At 38.9% G+C, this 12,875-nt stretch overlaps 1 protein-coding gene and 1 long non-coding RNA gene across 4 annotated transcripts in view; one reads left to right on the top strand and one right to left on the bottom strand.

Moving 5' to 3' along the window:
* The window catches only part of ABHD3 (abhydrolase domain containing 3, phospholipase), a 61,276-nt gene extending 49,959 nt beyond the window's left edge, over nt 1–11,317 (top strand). The window contains exons 9-10 of one of the 2 annotated variants that reach the window (XR_006195194.1): nt 4,671–4,834; nt 11,248–11,317. The gene's annotated coding sequence lies outside the window, so the exon portion shown is untranslated. Of the gene's footprint in view, nt 1–4,670; nt 4,835–5,517; nt 5,598–11,247 lie in introns of those variants that run through there. The other variant, XR_006195195.1, reaches the window with a different exon arrangement.
* LOC122203472 lies at nt 68–1,507 on the bottom strand. 2 transcript variants are annotated; one of them, XR_006195196.1, is made up of 3 exons: nt 1,480–1,507; nt 1,310–1,402; nt 68–199 (listed from the first exon to the last, which is right to left on the bottom strand). It is a non-coding gene; the product is annotated as an uncharacterized LOC122203472 (long non-coding RNA). The 2 variants fall into 2 exon arrangements; XR_006195197.1 differs by having other exon boundaries at nt 68–177.
* Nucleotides 11,318–12,875: the final 1,558 nt, after the last annotated feature.

Raw genomic sequence — 12,875 nt, 5'->3', positions numbered from 1 at the left:
GATCCATTCTCACAACAGAATAAAATGCAGCCTTAAATTAGAAACACTCTTGTGTACTCACATGAGGTGGTTTAGTAGAAGAAGATGTTGAAGAAGCAAGTATGGGATGACTGATGGATCTTAAGTCCCTGAAGGTGCAGAATAGAATGTGATCTAGACCAAAGATGCAGGATTTGGCTGAAGAAAGAAGTGGGGCACCCTTTACATTGTAAAGAAAGAAGAAAGAACCAAATGCAGAGCAAATAATAGAGCTTATTTTTCTCTCTTCACAAACCTCTTGGGCTTCACTGTAATCAATCCAGGGGTCTTCCTTTCCCTTCCCTTTCTGAAATTCCCAGTTCTCTAAATCTTCCAGGCTTCCAAAGCTTTTTATTGACATGTCCAGTCTCATACTATCCAAGAAGATACAACTAGGAATCATAATTTATATGTATTTACTGAGTTTCATGTGTGTGCAGAATATAGCATCAGGCTGTGATGGATACTAAGAACCATGATAATAGTGAAGTCGGACACATAAATACACACTAATTTACAAATGGTGAAATCAAGGCAGGTTTCTTTTTTTTTTTTTTTTCTTTGAGAAGAGAGACATAGAGAGTGTGCAAGTGGGGGAGGGGCAGGGAGAGGGAGGGAGAGAGAGAATCCCAAGCAGGCTCCACACTGTCCACGAAGAGCCCAATGCAGAGCTCAAACTCACAAACCATGAGATCATGACCTGAGCTGAAATTGGACGCTTAACCGACTGAGCCACCAAGGCGTCCCTCAAGGCAAGTTTTGGTAATTATTATAGCAGATGTACAAAGTGCTTTGGGGATATAAAAGAGAGGAAATATAATTATGATGGGAGCAAGGATTAAAATGGGCTTCACTGTGGTGCCTGGGTGGCCTGGTCAGTTAAGCGTCCGACTCTTAATTTCAGCTCAGGTCATGATCTCAGATTGAGCCCCATGTTGGGCTCGCTGGCAGCATGCAGCCTGCTTGGGATCCTCTTTCTCTCCTCTCTCTGCCCCTCCCCACATCCCCCCCCACACCCACATGCATCCACGTTCTTTCTCTCAAAATAAACTTTAAAAAGTGGGGGGGGGGGGGGAGTGGGGGAAGGAGGGCTTCACAAAGAAGGTAATATTTAAATGAGACCTTAAAGGAAAGACACTAAAGATACTGTTTTCTGAGGGGTACAGATGGAAGCAAAGGGATTCCATAAGGAATGTGTGAACTAAGTTACAGAAAAGAGGGAGAAAGCAAATTAAAGATAAATCCATTTAACTCATTTTCCTTCTGTAACAATTGTATTCTTCCAACTCACATGAGTTAATTATTCATCCAACTTGAGTTTTGGAGAGAGGATGTTTCAATCTCAATCTCATGTCTCAGTGACCTCTGGGTGACTGCAGCTTCTCTGGTACAAAGAAGGAGGGAATGTAAATGAAATTCTAGTTCCTTGGAGTAATGGGGGGCGGGGGGGAGGATGCATACCTTTGGAGAACCCTGGTTGTAGTTTCTCATTAGTTCCCATTTGTCCTTCCTCTTATTCTACTAAAAATAGAATTAAAAAAAAAAAATTAGCAACCTAAATTGAAAGTGGACATGGTCGATACCAGTTGTAAAACATAACCAGGGCAAATTTTAAACAGCATTTGAAAATTATTGTGTATCTTCTCCTACTTCTAATTTCAAGCCATGTCAGCAGGAAGAAGATAAAAACTAGCTGATGGTCCTGAGTTAATATTATAGGTATGTTTAAAGTACCCATAGTTCACTGTTCCATTGGCTATCTGTAATCATGGTTTACATCAACACTATTACTAGAGAAAACCAATCACCAGGAAGTGAGGGTGGGACAAAATGGTTCTCTGACTCATAAACTCATTAATATGATTTTTAGGTTTTTTACATTATAAATCATATCTTTTGCCCAAATTAAAGAGTATTTGGAACCCATGCATTTGCTTGGACCAAAGACAAACTACTGAAGTGAAGGGAATTAGGTTTTGACTGGTATGTTAGAATATTTTGCAGTTACGTATTTTGAGCCATTTACAAGCCATCTGGCAAATGGAATTGGAAAAGCTGGCTTTTAGAAAGGTCCCTTCCCATCTCTAAACCTTAAGCTGAAACCGTTTTCAAGTTGATGTTAAATAATTTATAATTTCAATTCATATTTAGTTCTGTAGGCTTTTTTTTAAAGTTTATTTATTTATTTTGAGAGAAGGAGCATGTGAGCAAGAGTGAGAGAAGGGCAGAGAGAGAACCCCAAGCAGGCTCCGCACTGTCAGCACAGAGGCCAATGCAGGGCTTGAACCCATGAACTGTGAGATCATGACTCGAGCCTAAATGAGTAGGAAGTTTAACTGACCGAGCCACACAGGCATCCCTAGTTCTATAGACTTTCTACTCTACTTCTCCTTTACTCTAATTAAGACGTGCTCTCATAAGAGAATCTGACATAGACAAAAGCAATGTCTACCTTTTGTATACATCCCTAACTGGAAATATTTCCCCATGTTTTCAGCTTACTTGACTCTTTGGGAGTGAGGCAGAAAGCAGTGGGAGGTGAACTGTTGTGGTTCTTTTTTTTTTTTTAAAGAAACAGTTTGTTTGTTTTTTTTAACGTTTATTCATTTTTGAGACAGAGAGAGACAGAGCATGAACGGTGGAGGGTCAGAGAGAGAGGGAGACAGAATCTGAAACAGGCTCCGGGCGAACTGTTGTGGTTCTAATGTTCCTGCCTCCATCCCAAAGTCCTCCAAAGAAAGTCAGAATAGCTAACCTGCAACCACCTCCAAGAGGAAAAAGCTTAGAAGCATCTGTTCAGAATTCAAAATAGCTCACTCAAAAGTGAGAGCTGGCTGAACCACCATCATATTCACCAGCCATGTTAGGAAGGCTGGGTATTTTGGAGAAGGGTCATATGATTCCACAGTTCCTGAAAACTCTCCATCATGGCCAAATATGCAGCAAAAAGGATCCATCAATTAGTTACTGCTGTCAATTCATTAGAATAGCATATTGTTTTTCTGAAAACAGTACGATAGTGTTGAAAAAAATTCCTGGGGTGCGTGGGTGGCTCATTCGGTTAGGAGTCTGACTCTTGATTTCAGCTCAGGTCATGATCTCACGGTTGTGAGATTGAACCCTGTGTGGAGTTCTGCACTGGGCATGGAGCCTGCTTGAAATTCTTGCTCTCCCTCTCCCTCTGCCTCTCCCCTGCTCATGCTCTGTTTCTGTCTCTCAAAAATAAATAAATATTTTTTAAAAAGAACACAAGAATGAAAATGAGTATGAATGCCATTTATGAAATATTTTTAACAAAAAATTAAACTTGAAGCATAACTGGATCAAAAACAGGAAATTCAGGGGACAGAGAGACATGTTAAAGGACAGATGAGACGCAAACAGGAAAATGCAGTCAGGAGACTTTATAAACTGCAAAGAAAAAGCCAAAATGAAGTAAGAAAACATTAAGCAACTGCAAATATACCATTTATGAGGCAATTGGAGAAATTGAACCCTGCCCGGATATTTGATAGTTTGTTTTTTTTTTTTTTTAACATGAGAATGATATTACGGTTATATTTTTAAAATAGCCCTTATCTTTCAGAAATACATACTGAAATATTTATAGATGAAATACCTCAGATTTGCTTTGAAATAATTCAGTGGGTCATAGTGGGGGGAAGGGTGGGGAGATGGGTCGTAGCACAGGTGAAAGAAATTTGTCCGGAAGTTGGTAACTTTTGAAGGTGGGTAATAATTATATGGGGGTTCAATGTGCTATTCTATTTTGCTGATGTCTGAAAGGTATTGCCATAATGAAATGGCATATAATTCCACTGGTGGGTTCCTATTCTAGGGCAAATATAATTAATCAACTTTTACCAAACCACTTCAAAATCCTCTTAAGAGCTCAGTGCAGCAATACACCGAAAAGTATTAAGCAAGCAGATATCGAACACACCCCTGGTTTTTACAGATGCCTCATTCCTTACAGCTCAGGCGATGAACTGTCTCAACCAACTTGTTCTACTATAAGCTTATGTGCTCTTTGACACATATTTGAAGGCTGGCAAAACTTGATTTAAACCTTTAATAGTACACACAAAGAATCATTATCTTAATGGTTCATCTTATCCCTACCAAGGTAGCTGAACAAACAAGATGGGCAGGAATAATATTATAGCACAGCGGTTAAGTGCTCTTTTCTTTTTTTTTTTTTAATTTTTTTTTTCAACGTTTTTTATTTATTTTTGGGACAGAGAGAGACAGAGCATGAACGGGGGAGGGGCAGAGAGAGAGGGAGACACAGAATCGGAAACAGGCTCCAGGCTCCGAGCCATCAGCCCAGAGCCTGACGCGGGGCTCGAACTCACGGACCGCGAGATCGTGACCTGGCTGAAGTCGGGCACTTAACCGACTGCGCCACCCAGGCGCCCCTAAGTGCTCTTTTCTTAGAACTCATTGGGGGCACCTGGCTGGCTCAGTCAGTAGAGCATGAGACTCTTGACCTTGCGGTTATAAGTTTGAGCCCTGCGTTGGGTATAGAGATTGCTTAAAAATAAAATCTTAACAAAAAGAAAAACAAAAAAGAACCCACTGGCATTTGGCAACAGATAATAGAAAAATCAGCTTCCTAAAGTTTATTCAAAAGAAGTATTTTTTTCTTGCAGAACAAAAAGTTCAGAGAAAGACAAGTTGCTGGCATTGGCTCAACACATCAAGAATGTCAGGGTCTAGGTTTCTTGGACTTTTCCTCGTTGATAAAACATAGCTGCTACATCTCCAGTCCTCTCATCTGTGATCCAGGGAGGAAGGCCAGGTACAGGATGGGCAGGTAAATAAAGCTTTGAAAGATAGACATATTTCTATTTCCAACAAAATTGGGTTCTGTTGATAAGAGCAGAGAACGGATATTGTGTGGGAGACTAGCAGTGTATGCTACAGAATCCATTTAACCTGAGGTCTCCAAAATTTTATATTTTCTATGTTCTGGCTCATAATTGACCTCAATATATCTTAAATATATTTTTAAATGTTTATTTATGTATTTTGAGAGAGAGGGTGAGCCAGCAAGCAAGCGGGGGAGGGGCAGAGAGAGGGAGAGAGAATCCCAAGCAGGCTCTGTGCCACCAGCAAAGAGCCCACCATGGGGCTCAATCTCTCGAATGGTGAGATCATGACCTCAGTTGAAATCAACCTGAGTTGAAATCGTTAGATGCCTAACGAGCCACGCAGGCCCCCCAATCCATCGTTAAGTAAAGCACAAACCTACATAGACAGATAGATGTATGTATGCATGTAGGTCACAAATATGCATCAGGAATTTGTGACCAAATTTATTTATTAGGATCCTATCTATATATTTTGATGTTTTGGGGTTTCAAAAGTGTCATCTCTGGGTTTTGAATCAAATTGATTAAGACAGGTGGAGTCACATTATCTACTTTGTTAGTGGTAAACTACATCAAAGAACAGTTTGGATTGGAAGATAAACTGGAATGCCTTTCTTCTTTCAAGGTACACTTTAGGACAGGTTTACGGGAAAAATTAAATGCACAGAGCACACTTACCCAATTTGTGAATCATACGCAAAACAGAAAGCCACATGGTGTGGAGAACCTCCATGCCTGCCTTTTAGCAGATGTTCCTGGGGAATGCCAATACAACCCAGGATTCCTTGGAAAGTGGGGTAAGCAAAATGACCAAAGCTCTGTGACCCTTAATATTTTATAAGCTCTGTTCTATTTTATGGGCTCAGGCAGGAATGTGGAAAGAGACAGACATGTTGCCCCTGTGTGAAAGATAACTTTTAGGTTAACAATTTTCATGAATGTCCCGAGAGTTGTCATTTTATGAGAATATTTAGTAAAGATTAGGAACCTGTGATAAAAGTATGAATGGGAAACACAAGCATATTATTTCTTACTGAAATATAATCCACAATAAATCCAAAATAAATAATCATCCAGAAAGACCTTGGTCTAAATAAACATGCTTCTCATTGAAGTACAATATGTTCTTAGCAGAATGTTTGCTTTTTCTCGGTTGGTTGCCAACAAAGCATCTACACACAGAGATTGTCAATGTTACACAAAAAATGTGTAAATATACATAGAAGATACTCTGAAAGGGAAGATTGCAGTTTAGTGGGTGGAAGAAACTAGATCAGAGGTGAAGGTGACTGTGGTAAGATGTAGATAAGCAAGTGACAGAAGATGATCAAGATAGAAGATGTAAAGAATTTCACGATCTCGCGGTCCGTGAGTTCGAGCCCCGCGTCAGGCTCTGGGCTGATGGCTCGGAGCCTGGAGCCTGTTTCCGATTCTGTGTCTCCCTCTCTCTCTGCCCCTCCCCCGTTCATGCTCTGTCTCTCTCTGTCCCAAAAATAAATAAAAAATGTTGAAAAAAAAATTAAAAAAAAAAAAAAAAAAAAAAAAAGAATTGGTCCCTGTGATGGTTAATTTTACGTGTCAACTTGAATGGGTCACGGGATGAACATTATTTCTGGGTGTATCTATGAAGGTGTTTTTTTTTTGGATGAGATTAGCAACTGACTAAAGCAGATTGCTCAGCCCAATTTGTGTGGACATCACCCAAGCCATTGGGGGCCTGAAAAGAAGGTGGGGGAAGCAAGAATTTACTCTTTCAGATTGGGCTAAACATAGGTCTTCTGCCCTCAGACTGGAACTTACACCACCGCTTTCCGAGTTCCCCAGCCTTTGGATTTGGGCTCGCACCAGTGGTTCTCAGAACTTTGGGTTCAGATTGTAACTACACCACTGACTTTCTTGGGTCTCCAGCTTGCAGGCGGCTGTTGTTAGAACTTCTCAGCCTCCATAACTGTGTGAGCCAATTCAGTAAAATAAATCCCTTTTTATGTGTATCTCCTATTGGTTCTGTTTCTTTGGAAAATCCTAATAAGGTTCCCCCAAAAGTTTATTGGTTTCCTTTAACCTGCAAGCACATGAATAGCCCAATTCCTCACATGATGTACATCATTGCCAGCAAGAAGAAACAAAAACAATCATCAAATGCTTTAATTATGAAGTTATTGGGGGAACACAATGAAGACAAATGCCAGGCCCCTGGCTCACATCTTAAACTGCAGAGTAGAACCCAGATTCAGATTATGCAGAACTATAGATCAGTCTGACAATGGAAACAAAATATCCTCATTGAAATTGCAAAATCTCCTCCCTGATTTAAAGCTCTTGGGTACCACGGGGTGGGGGTGGGGGTGCGGAAGGTAGCTGCTGAATGACCATTAAACTGCCCATGGATCAAGACACAAAGAAATCTGAAGCTCGTCTTAGAAATCCTTGTCAGTTGCCTTCCTATATTTTATTTTTACTTTGGTTTCTAGAATGAAAACATTTCCTTTTTGTGGAAAGGCTGTTTTGTTGTTGTTTTGGGTTTTGTTTTGTTTTGTTTTGTTTTTTCCCCAGATGACTGAAATTAACCTAAGAGGTTCCCCAGAGTGAAAGGCTCAGGGACAGCCCTCTCCCTCAAATGCCCAGCTTTGTCACTATGAAGACTGTTTGTAGTGAACAGCCAGTCGACAAGAGGCAATTATTATGAGACTATGGCAGTGATTTGGAACACGAGCTTACAGGGAGGTCTTTGTTCTTGAAAACATACAGCTTGTTGAAATTGTATTTCAGTCATCAAGATACTGGAGGTCTTCTCACGTCCTCTCCCAGGGACAGGCCTACCTAGTGTGGTCTTCACTGGAGTCCTCTTGAGGTAGATGTAGGTAAAAAGCTAATTGATGTTTAATTTTCTTGAGCCTCATTTTATGCAGGTGGAAATGTCTTACAGTGACTTTAATATGATTGTCATGTTTTAAAATGTAGCAATGTTCTTGGAGAGAAAAATTGCCATTCAAAGCCGGCAGGTAGTGTTTAGTCTCTTTAATTTGGCACAATATGAATACTGTGTCTCCCATTGTTATGGCAACACAGGATAAAAAATTAAGATATTAATATTAAAAATAATAATTATCCAAGGATCTTAATTAAGTGCTGGTGATGCTGTGGAAATTGGAAAGTGTTTTTTAAATGCCGACTGACATTTATTGTTATTTTTAAGTTAATTTATTTATTTTGTGAGAGAGAAAGCAAGAGTGAGCATGGGGATCAGGCAGAGAGATAGGGAGAGAGAGAATCCCAACCAGGTTCCAGCTGTCACGACCCAGAACTCAGTCCCACGAAATGTGAGATCGTGACCTGAGCCGAAATCAAGCTCTTAACCAACCAAGCCACCCAGGCGCCCCAGAAAAAATTAGAACTTTTATACATTTTATATGTTGTTGATGGGAATGTCAAATGTTACAGCCACTTTGGAAAATAGTCTAGCGGTTTCTCAAAATGTTAAACATAATTACGATACAATCCAATAGTTCCATTCCTAGGTGTATACACAAGAAAGTTGAAAACATGTTCACAGAAACTTGGACATGAATGTTCATAGCAGTATTACTCCCAACAGCCCAAAACAGAAATAACCAAAATGTTTGTCAATTGATGAACTATAAAGAAAATGTATATTCATATCATGGGATATTATTCAGCAATAAAAATAAATGAAGTGCTGACACATGCTACAACTTGGATGAACCTTGAAAATATGATGCCAAGTCAAAGAAGTCAGTCCCAAAGGACCAGACATTATTATTCCATTTATACAAAACGTCCAGAATAGGCAAATTTAGAGAGACAAAAAGCAGATTGGTGGTTACCAAGGTTAGAGGTGGACAAGGGGAGATTGGAGGCTTGATAGGTAAGGAGATGGGATTTTTTTTTTTTTTGGGGGGGGGGGGAGTGGGTAATGAAATGCAGTGATGGATGCACAGCCCTGTAAATAAACTAAAAGTCACTGAATTGCAAACTTTCAATGGGTAAATTGTATGATATGTGAATTACATCTCCATAAAGCTGTTTATTGAAAGAACAGCCAGGGGTGCCTGGGTGGCTCAGCTGGTTGAGAGTTTGACTCCTGATTTTAGCTCAGGTCATGATCCCAAGGTCGTGGTATCAAGTCCTGCATCAGGCTCTGGGATTGAGCCCCCCGTGTCAGGCTCCACGCAGAGCATAAAGCCTGCTTAATATTCTTGCCATGCATGCATGCTCTTTCTTGAAAGAAAGAAAGAAAGAAAGAAAGAAAGAAAGAAAGAAAGAAAGAAAGAAAGAAAGAAAGAAAGAGAAAAGAAAACCCAAATGTAACAATTCAAGCATATTCAAAGACTTAAAAATAAAGTTTCAGAAAAAATAAGGCTTAGCATCTAATGGAAAAGGTTACCGTAAAATTACTTAGAATCATCTATTCTGGTATATTATCTTGAATTACAAAGTATGTTCCACCACTGACATAAATGTAATTTTTATACACCCAGTCAACTAATTTAGTTATCAACTGCAACAAGTTATCCCCAGAAAGAAATACTACTTAGAGGTCCACATTCTATGGGTTTTTATTGTCATTCATCCATAGATCCCCAGTGCCAATTCTCAAATGGCATTTCCCCACATTCTTCAGGAATGTGACTTCTAACATTTAATAAAAAATAACCATATTCAAACACAATTTCCAAATACTGCAAACATCTTGTTGTCATTCTGTACTTCAAGAGACAGGTCAATACTGACCTTGGTACACTTTCAACTTAACTGAAATGAAAGGTATTGTCTTTTGCTTTTCTGTTGCTAAAAGAGGCAGCCAGAGGTAGCAAAGTGGGTAAAACTTGGAAGGTAGAGGCATTAAGAGGATGACAGCATAGGTTGCCTCTGAATAGATGATCTGTTTGGCCCAGGAAGTGAAGAAATGAGAACTGGCCAGAAACCTACAAATGCAGACCTTTTGAACAACTCAGAGCAGAGGGTTTTACTGGTTTCCATACCTGTCACCCAAACTCCCCTGCTTGCACTCTCTTTCAAAATAAACAAACATTTCAAAAAATGCATAAATACTAATATGAACCATATGAAAGTGATGTTTTTATGGGTCAAGACAATTAAGTATTGGCAATTTCCTATGTTTCAACCTAAGTCACCCATCACGCAGGTTAAGAAACAGAACATTACCCAGTTAAAACTATCACACTCCCCTCCTTCCTTCCATTTGAGGTGATTGCTCCCTTGAACTTCTCGATCATTCTCGTGCATTTTTTTGTGTGCACATTTCTAAAACTTCACCACTTGTCAGCATCCTTAAAGGTTTATATGCCTCTTATATGGTGACATCAAGCTATATGTATTCTGCTACTTGCATTCTTTGCTCATTTTCATTGATGTATTTTACTATACACATGAACAATTTAACAACTTTTTCTGTTGGACATTTAGTTAGCGATTTTACTATTACAAAAAACACTATCACTTTCCTGAATATATCCCCTTGGGTGAATCTGCAGCACATTTTAAATTTTGCATTCTCTGATTCTAGGAATGTTAGGCATTTCCCCCTACATTTTACTGAACTTTCCTCTTATGTGAATTGGCTACATTCTTTACTTTTCTACTGGACTGTCTCCCTTACTAATTTCAAGGAGGATTTTATAGATATTAATCCTTTATTGGTCATATGCTTTGCAAGTATATTTTCCCAGTCAGTGGACTGCCAAAACACTTTTACAACAGCTTTATAATATATCTCAGTGGTTGGCAAACTACAGCCTGTGAGCCAAATCCAGCCCTCTGCCCATTTTTCGTAAAGTTTTGTTGGAACACAACCATTCCCATTCATTCACCTATTGCCTATAGCTGTATAGTTGAGACAGAGACCATATGGCCCTCAAAGCCTAGAATGTTAACTATCTGGCCCTTTACAGATAAAGTTCAGTAACTCCTGGTCTATTTCTTCAAGTAATTTACTTAATTGTTCCTCTAATTTTATACATACAGGGCTTCCTTTTCAATTAAAAAATTAATATGATGAACATCTTTATGACTAAATGTCAACTTTTTTTCCTTGGGGCTTTCAAATGGAATCCTGGATCAAAGTCAGAAAGAAAATGTAAGGCTTCTGAGATAACTTCACGACTTGCTTAAAGTTTTTCAATTTCCTTCCCATGACTATTAGACACACTCTTCTATTTTCCCAGCAATGAGCACTATTACAAAATTATTTGATCAAAAATGAAATCTGGCTGAAAATTACATGAGTACCAAGATAATTTCCTCTTATTTAATATTTTATATTTGGTATCTCATAAGGTTAAGTTCTCCCATTCTTTCCATTTTTCCCCCCTAGAAAAATGATGTATCTCCTACAGCCTCTTCATTCTTCAAAATGAACATGAGAATCAATACACCAATCAAGAACAAAGGTTCTTGGACAGACTTGCATCTAAATTCCAACTCTACTATTAAAAACCATGGTACTTTAACCTAAATGTAAGACAGGAAGCCATCAAAATCCTCGAGGAGAAAGCAGGCAAAAACCTCTTTGATCTTGGCCGCAGCAACTTCTTACTCAACACGTCTCCAGAGGCAAGAGAAACAAAAGCAAAAATGAACTATTGGGACCTTACCAAAATAGAGCTTCTGCACAGCAAAGGAAACAATCAGCAAAACTAAAAGGCAACCAATGGAATGGTAGAGATATTTGCAAACGACCTATCAGATAAAGGGTTAATATCCAAAATCTACAGAGAACTTATCAAACTCAACACCCAAAAAACAAATAATCCAGTCAAGAAATGGGCAGAAATGGACATCAATACACTTCTCCAAAGAACACATCCAGATGGCCAACCAACACATGAAAAAATGCTCCACATCACTCATCATCAGGGAAATACAAATCAAAACCACAATGAGATATCACCTCACACCTGTCAGAATGGCTAACATTAACAACTCAGGCAACAACAGATGCTGGTAAAGATGTGGAGAAAGACTATCTCTTTTGCACTGCTGGTGGGAATGCAAATAAGTGCAGCCACTGTGGCAAACAGTATAGAGGTTCCTCAAAAAACTAAAAACAGAACTACCCTACAACCCAGCAATTGCACTACTAGGTATTTATCCAAGGGATACAGGTATGTTGTTTTGAAGGGACACATGCACCCCAATGATAGCAGCACTATCAACAATAGCCAAAGTATGGAAAGACACCAAATGTCCATTGATGGATGAATGGATAAAGAAGATGTGGTATATATATACAATGGAGTATTACTCAGCAATCAAAAAGAATGAAATCTTGCCATTTGCAACTACGTGGATGGAACTAGAGGGTATTCTGCTAAGCGAAATTAGAGAAAGACAAATATCGTATGACCTTACTTATATGAGGACTTTAAGACCTATAACACATGAACACAAGGGAAGGGAAGCAAAAAGAATATAAAAACAGGGAGGGAGACAAAACATAAGAGACACTTAAATATGGAGAATAGAGGGTTACTGGAGGGGTTGTGGGAGGGGGATGGCCTAATGGGTAAGGGGCATTGCCTAATGGGTAAGGGGCATTAAGGAATCTACTCCTGAAATCACTGTTGCACTATTTGCTAAATTGAATGTAAATTAAAAAACAAACAACAAAAAACAAACAAAAAAACCCATGCGACTTTAAAATTGTTTAAAAACTAAGACCTAACACGTTTCTTTCTGAAAACAGCAAACACTGTCTGCTACATAGAATTGATCTGAAGGTTAAAAGAAGTAACATGTAAAGGGCTTAGCATAGAGCCTCACAGATTAAGCACTCTGGTATTTGACAAATAATAGTACTGTCCACTAAAAAAATTCCTTTGTGACAACTGCATTAGATCTATAAAACAGTAAGAAAAATCTGGCACAGAATTAGCATTAAGTATGTATCAGTTGATACACTATCAATAAAGAGGTTATTTAAAATTCACCACGATAGGGGCA

Source organism: Panthera leo, chromosome D3 (assembly GCF_018350215.1).
Source record: "Panthera leo isolate Ple1 chromosome D3, P.leo_Ple1_pat1.1, whole genome shotgun sequence".
NCBI lineage: Eukaryota > Metazoa > Chordata > Mammalia > Carnivora > Felidae > Panthera > Panthera leo.
This window is presented reverse-complemented; position numbering and strand designations above follow the sequence as displayed.